Below are 8,626 nucleotides of genomic sequence, written 5' to 3'. Positions count from 1 at the left end.
CCATGTCTGTCCAGACTCACACAAGTGCAATACCTTCAAGTCCACGGCGCAGTGGTGTGGCCATTCAGCCTTATGGCACTTTAGGCCAGTGGTTCTCAAATGGGGGTCCGGGGACCCCCGGGGGTCCTTGAGGGGGTTCCAGGGGGTCCCCAGTCCCAAAAGGGGGGTCATTTATTTTTTGCCATTCATAAGCAACACAACGACTATTTCGGTCATGGGTTTTATACACTTTCTGTAATAAAACATCTAAAAGCATCAATCTTATTATCATATGGGGGACCGTGGGACAGAATCCTATCAAATGGGGGTCCGTGGTCTAATTTTTGTCAGTTTAGGGGTCCTTCATTTGAAAAAATGTGAGAACCACTGCTTTAGGCAATGTGTTGGGGGTACCTCAACAACGCGGCTAATTGTTTTCAACATGTGAAATGGTCCTACGCCCCACCCACATAGAGACACTGCATGTAATAGGCCACGCCCATCACGGGGGAAGAGCTCCGTTCATTTCCACACACCAGCGTCATTTTCCTTTAATTAAACAGCTAAAAGCTGTTGTGTGGTGGGGCTGCGCAGAAAACAAATGTAAAAAATCGCCAGTTAAAGTTTTTTTGTACTCCTGAGCAAAACAAGGAAGCCATTGAGAATTGGCGAGAAGAAAAATGTGGATCTAGCTGTCAAGAAGTAAGTTGGAGTGTTCATCTTCCGTATATACGATCTTTTGGTGCAACACGCAAGCATGCACGTGACATAGGAGAACGCCAGGATTGGACAGGAGTTTGTGTTTTCCCCCGTCTTGGGCGTGGTTTCTGAATGATGACGCGTTACGCAGTGTCTCTATTCCCCAGTCCCTCCCCCTACCCACTCCTCCAATCCTGACTCTCTCCTTCCTATGTGTAGCTATGGCCCCTTTTCCCTATCCCTGCCCCCTTTCCTGACCACGGCACCACCCACACCCCGTAGCCACTCCCCCTAGCCACCCCTCGAATCCCAACTCTCTATAGCCTTCCTATCCCTAGCTACGCCCCCTTTCCCCCAGCCCTGCCCCCTTCCTTGACCCGCCCCATGCTCTCCCCCACCACCCACACCCCCCTAGTCACTCCCCCTACCCACCCCTCGAATCCTGAATCTACAACCTTCCTATCCCTAGCTACGGCCCCTTTTCCCTAGCCCCGCCCCTGTCCCCCTCTCCACGACCCCTCCCACCACCCATATTTCCCCTAGCTCCTCCCCCTACCCACCCCTCGAACCCTGGCTCTCTACGGCCTTCCTATCCCCACCTATGCCCCCACCTATGCCCCAGCCCCACCCCCTTCCTCGACGGAACAGACGGAAGTGAGGTCACAGTGACCTTAAACGTTGACCTTTGACCAACCAATCAGTTCACCCTTGAGTTCAAGTAGATGTTTGTGCCAAATTTGAAGAAGTTCCCTCGAGGCATTCCTGAGATATTGCATTAACGAGCGTGGAACGGACGTCACGGCGGTGAGGTCACGGTGACCTTGAACTTTGACCTTTGATCACCAAAATCTAATGAGTCCAAGTGGGATGTTTTGAGCCAAATTTGAAGAAATTCCCTCAAGGCGTTCCCCCAGAATCAGTATTGTGTTAACGAGCGTGGAAACGTACAGGCAGACAACCCGAAAACATTATGCCTCCGGCCACGGCTATCGCCGGCGGGGGCATAAAAATGAGTCACAAGAGGCGAGGTGGAGAGAGGAGAGAGCAAAAACCATGAGTGAACAACAGTTATCCTCTTGCACGCGCACCCACACATGGACATTTGTCCACTCATTCTAATCAGTGGTATAATCCTCGGTGAGGGGTACTTTCCATATCACTGGATAGCTTTTGGCAACAGAGAGACGCATTTTAGCATAATGCTAACAAGAACCTTGACAATTAGGTAGACAGGAGAGGGGACTAAGGGCGGCTGAGAGGCAGCAGGGCAGCGTGGGTAAAGATGTGAATAGAAATCAGGGGGGAAAGAGCCGGAGACTAAGGAGAGGTGGAACTGGGGCATCAGCTGTGTGTGACTCTTATTCGCTATAATTGCGTTTCTTTCTTGTTTCCTTCAAAAGAGCGCAGGGTCTCAGTAAGAGGTGGATGAAAGACCGAGCTCCGCTTTTGGCCTTACCGAGAGACATGTGGCTACGCGGAGGAGAAAGCTGTAGCATTTAACTGAATGACACTTCTATGGGAGAGACTACTGAGGTCTAATGAGAGTCAATGGAAGTGTTTAGAAATCACATCCCCAGAGGCAACAACACAATCATGCAAAACTCCTGCTTACATTCAACATTGGAGTGGCTGTCGTTTGGGAGCCGTACGATAAATCAAACATGAGTCGAGCACATTTGTGATACTAGGGACCAATTGGCTTCTTTTCGCATTTGCAAAACATGAATGTTGACTTGTGGAAGTCACAAAAACCTTATGCCACCATTCCCCATTGCATTATCCTGTGTCTTTCTCCAGCATCCCCCCTGGATTTGACAACATATGGTCCACTGTCATGGAAGATTGTGAATGTCATTGTGACACTTGTGCGTGTGATTTTCAGGCAGATGACAGGCCGACAGGCTCCGATATAGAACTTTAACAGGATTGGAAATGGTACCCAGCAGCTGTGTGAGGTAAGAGAGAAAAGAGACGGGGATGAGCGTCACCGTGGAACAAGGAAAAGGAGGGGGGGCACGGAGGAGTCTTACAAGGCCGGTGTTGAGAGAATTAGCTGTCATTAAACCAGACAAGTTGCCTAAGAACACACTTTTATTTGTGCAACAACCGCATAGAGACGATAAAGCAGAAGGAAAAAGGGTGTTGGGGCGGGGGGGAAAGGAGGAGAAGGCTCTGGGATGAATGAAGCCGTTAAAGACGACATCAAACGCTGCAGGCACAGCAGGGGGGCTTGTGGATACACCCGTCAGAGATGGGTGGTGGTGGTGGTGTGTGTGGGTGGGTGTGTGCATACTAGTGTGTGTGTGTATAGTTTTGTATTGGCCTAATAAACCATTCGTCTGCAGTGAGAAGGGTGGGTGGGGGTACCAACACTCTTTCTGCTCCATATTTCCGCCTTTTTCAAATGCACAGACAGACAGACAGACAGACAGACACACGGAGGTTCTTCTTTGATGCTTGTCGATACCCGCTGCGTGATGATGTCATACGCCAGAAACGCACGGGAGGGAGAGGCACGATCAAAGAGGAGAGAGGGAGGGATGAAGAGACAGGAGAGGATATCCAAGACAACAACGGGACAAAGATGGCGACTGCTTCTTCTGCTTATGGGACGTCCACCGGCATCCAGACCCACCGGATCACCAGGAGGAACACCTGGGCCACGCGAGAACCGTATTCACCCCAGCTGGTTGTAACGGTGATGACCACCGCCATGGCGCGCCGGAGCCACCAAACCAACCTGAGCCGCCGGGCTAGCACGGTAAGCTCTCCTCCCGTCTACCTCAGCCTCTCTCCTCCGTAGCCATTACACCATCAAACCCCTCAATGCCCCCGATGTCTGTTGCCATCACTCCGTCCAAAGGCGTTGATCATGTTTTTTTTCCCCATTCTTTTCCAATAACACATTTTCCAACCATTTTCTTTCTTTTCCCGTAACCCTTTCATCATGGTCCTTTTTGGCTGTTAATATAGGCCTCTCTTTGCCATCAAAGGCAGCACATCAATTGCTTTGACTCCCAAGTGTATGTGTGTGTGTGTGTGTGTGTGTGTGTGTGTGAGAGAGAGAGAGAAAGGGAGAGAAAAGAAAAAAGGACACCACGTATCAAAGATCAAGACATGCTTTCATGCCTGCTTTTTGGCCTTGGTTGGGTTTCGCTTTCCATCATCTTCCCATCCTCCGTCTTCTCTCCCCGTTCTCGGCTGCTGCCGTCTGTCTCCGAACCCCATCATCGACATTTTCCCCCCAACCCGTCAGTGCTCCAAATTCCACATTCGCTCAAAAAATGAAATCGGGGACGCTTTTGTGGGGGAATGGTTGCAAAGACATTTTCTTTTCTCTGGTTTCTTTGAGAATATTCTGTAGCTTACAGGCTCCTGGGCCAGGGCTGTGTGTGCCCAATGATGACAATACGTGAAACAATATTTGAATAAGCAGCAGGAGGGCAGCCAGCTAATCCACTGTGGATAATCCAGCATTGGTGCAGGCCATATTGGTAGCTGGAGTATTCAAGCCCGTCACAATACACATCAGCAGGACGCCATGGCAGATATACTGACACTCTTTGACTACAGGCATGGCTGGGAAAGGCCCAGCAGATGGGTGGATGGATGGGTAGTGGGATTGAGACCTCTGATACTGATGCTGTGGTCCACTTTATTTATTTTTTACCTATTGTGTTCGTCTCAAGCAACTGAGTGTGATGGAGGAGTTTATTTTGACGGGAAAAGAGAAAACAGTTGGATGGAAATGGTGGATTAAGAGAGAGAGCAGACAGTTATGAGACATAGAGATATAGATTCAAGGCTTCAACTCCTGGATTCCTGGATATCACTAAATCGGTGTTTATTTCTAGTTAATTTCTAGTGCACAGGCACACAAACCCAACTGAAATGTTAATATCTCCCTACTCGCTATATGTTGAATATGAAAGGGTCCACTGTACAAGATCCTTCGTAGCCTTTGTTGTTTGCCTTCTATTGCGACCAAATGAAATACTTGTCTCCAATTAATTCTCTTAAAGAGCAGAGGTCTGTTTCTCTTTCACCGTGTATATAATGAAGATTTCACTCTCTGTAAGGATCTAAATGGATCTTTGTGTTGGGAGGCCCCCAATAGATAATCCTGTTTCTGACAGGCCTCCGTACAGACGCCCAAATCTGCTCTGGCAGCTGGAACAAAGGACCCCTGAGCTGGACCAGCAGACTGACAAAAAGCTCCATCTCACTGGTCTAAGAAGTCTCCATCAACTTAAGAATGATTAATCCACTTTTTTCACTGGAATGTCATTTTGTGTGTTTTTGCTACATAGTGCTGCTTGAAGACTAATCCGTGGGGCCTGTTGTCTTCTAATGACAGAAATCATATGCAATGCTCAACCTGAGAGCACGCAAGTAGACTCAAACTAACTGACTTGGATCATGGAAGCAGGTCTTATATTCTGTTCTTGCGTCAATAAAATTGTAGTTCAATTGTATCTAGGTTGGGTTACATGCTGATATCTCTACTGTTGCCAGGCCCATGTTTATGTTCTAACTAGCTGTAAATAGCCTATTTTCTACTAAATTTACTTATTAGATAAAACACATTGTCTCAGGAATGAGACACATGGCACACAACATGACTGAATAATATAATACTTACTTACTATAATACTTATGTGCAAGGCTGCCTATAGGGGAAAAAATGAACTAAAATTCAATTTAACACTGTTGTTTTTAAATATGGTTAGGGCAGCATGGATATAATTCAATTGTAGGTACAGTACAATTCAGCTTTGACCCAATAGGGACAAGTTGGATGGTTTTCACTTCAAAAGTAATCTAAGTAATCTAGAGGTTTTTAAAGTCTAATGATGTCACCTGATAACCTGACGCTGCCAGATGGACGGTTAGCTTCACATTACGTACGTCGAGAGAATCTCTTTTGATCTCGCGAGGTTATCCATCTTGCAAGCAAGGTTAGTCACCTGACTCTGTGTCCCCAAAAGTACAAAAGTATCAGAAACCACTCCAAACCAAGAATTTCTTCAGATAAACATTTTGGGACTGGAATTCAACATCATTTATTGTCAATATGTCACACATATAGAGCTTCAAGTGATATGATTAAGCAGGCAGGCAGATAGATAGATAGATAGATAGATAGATAGATAGATAGATAGATAGATAGATAGATAGATAGATAGATAGATAGATACAGTAGATAGATAGATAGATAGATAGATAGATAGATAGATAGATAGATAGATAGATACAGTAGATAGATAGATAGATAGATAGATAGATAGATAGATAGATACAGTAGATAGATAGATAGATAGATAGATAGATAGATAGATAGATAGATAGATACAGTAGATAGATAGATAGATAGATAGACAGATAGATAGATAGATAGATAGATAGATAGATAGATAGATAGATAGATAGATAGATAGATAGACAGACAGACAGACAGACAGACAGACAGACAGACAGACAGACAGACAGACAGACAGACAGACAGACAGACTTGCAAAGGGGCCAGGTGTGTCAGTGCCTCCCCTGTGCGATGACCTTTCTTCAGCTAAGGGCTCAGACCTCTAGGATGCATACACACACACACACACACACACACACACACACACACACACACACACACACACACACACACACACACACACTCACTCACTCACTCCAGATTCATTATAGATTCATAAGTACCAACATGCTCCCAACCCCTCCTCACCAAGACACCATAAAAGGTCAAGTTCATCTTCCTCAGTATTCTCTCTCCGTCTCCCTTCCCTCTCTCCTCATTGTCTCTGGGGGTCATGCAGCAACAACACATAACAACACTCGCCTGTTGCAGTGTGTGTGTGTGTGTGTGTGTGTGTGTGTGTGTGTGTGTGTGTGTGTGTGTTGACTGTTGTGCAGATGAACCAAAGCGTTAGGAATACATTTCCATAATGACGTGTATAGCTATTAGCTTGGCTGCCACGTCTGCCAGTCAAATACCCTGCTGTACATTTCATCATTTTCTCAAGCCACCCACCAGCCCTGTCTTCATCACTGCCCTCTGAAACGCTTCTTCTCTGCCTCCCTCTTTCTAACGCTGGTCTCTCCACTGCCCAGGTTCAAGTTGCCATGGCAGACCAGTCCGGCGTCCAGGAGAGGAGCGAGGCGCAGACAGGAGTCTGGACCTCACCTGAGCCACCTGAGCCACCAGACCCCACCTTCTCCCCTCGGGACAGCTAGCCTGGCAGGCTGGTCAGTAGGCCTGGTAGACCATGCTGACCATCGATAGTCAACCATCTTTTCCCGAATGCCTTTTTCCTTTTTACGTTAACTGCTATGAATCACTTTTCCATTCCATTACAGACATGATAAAAGTGGAGCTGTAGCTCAAGTTGTGAGATTCACATTACACATCCTTAGTTTTATTGGAAAATGTGATTATTTTATATCTCTTGACAACATTGAGGGGTAAGAAATCACACCCATGTGATTATAATCTGTTGCTCTCTCCTCTCTCGCCCTGAATCGCTTGTCTTTTTCTCTTTCCCTGAATCTCCCTCTCTCCCTGAATCTCTATTTCTTTCTCTCTCTCATCCCCTTGTCTCTGTTTCTTCCTCTCTCTCTCTACTCTCTACACTCACTCCCCTTCTCCCAACCCCCCCCCCTCTCTCTCTCTCTCTCTCTCTCACACACACACACACACACACACACACACACACACACACACACACACACACACACACACACACACACACACACACACACACACACATGCTCTCCCCCCTCTCTCTCTTTCCCTCTCTCTCACACACACACGTGCTCTCCTGTTCTCCCCCCTCTCTCTCTCTCTCTCTCACACACACACACACACACACACACACACACACACACACACACACACACACACACACACACACACACACACATGCTCTCCCCCCTCTCTCTCTTTCCCTCTCTCTCTCTCACACACACACACATGCTCTCCTGTTCTCCCCCCTCTCTCTTTCCCTCTCTCTCTCTCTCTCTCACACACACACACACACACACACACACACACACACACACACACCGATACAGCTTGTCATAGCTCGCTGCTGCTGCCTGACTGACAGCTCGGCGTAGGCGAGTGACAAGCAGAATGCTCAGCTGGCAGTGGCATGCCTTCTCTGTCCTGTCAGTCACCCTGCCACCGGAGATGGACTCCGTGATCTGAACACCTGTTCAAAGGTAAGAAATGTCATTCATTTCGTTTTTACTCACAAGATTTTTCTTGAATTATAATTGATCATTATTATTATTATTATTATAGATTTGCTTGAAAAGCTTGATAGCTTCAAGAGAATTGAGCAGAATCGAGACAGGTTGTCTTTGCTGCCCATCCATGTGTCTAGCTTTGCAGTTTTGTGTTTTTTAATTTTGTGTCTACCGGTATTCTTCTTTTCCATCCATTTCCAAGAGCCAAGAAGACACACACCTATTTTTTTTTTTCCACGAAGGCTATTTTAAGATCATGATCATTTTCGCCTTGTTTATCCCGTTTTATATGCTCAGATAATCAAATAATAACTGAATATAACGTGCAGATAGTGCAGATATACTTACTTTCCCTTCCTATTACTGCAATAACTGAAATACATTTTATGTTCTTTCATGTTGTGTAATGTCCTCTGCATACCGGAGGTGGCGCTGTTGAACACAATCTAGCGACCATCATAGAACTGGGACAGACAGAACACTGTCTGCTACACACTCTCGAATAGCTTGCACATTGAATTTGCTTATGCATGCATTTTAGAGGGCTGGTATTACTAGAGACTATACACCATGACATCAGAAAATTACTGTGTAGCTTAGTGACAATCCGCTGAACCAGTCCGTTCTATCTATTCTAGTTCTATGACCGTACCACACACACGCTCACTTCACGCACTCCATGGCGTGCGCGCACGTA

The sequence above is a fragment of the Poromitra crassiceps genome (assembly GCF_964638095.1).
Source record: "Poromitra crassiceps genome assembly, chromosome: 19".
Taxonomy (NCBI): Eukaryota; Metazoa; Chordata; class Actinopteri; order Beryciformes; family Melamphaidae; genus Poromitra; species Poromitra crassiceps.
This window is presented reverse-complemented; position numbering follows the sequence as displayed.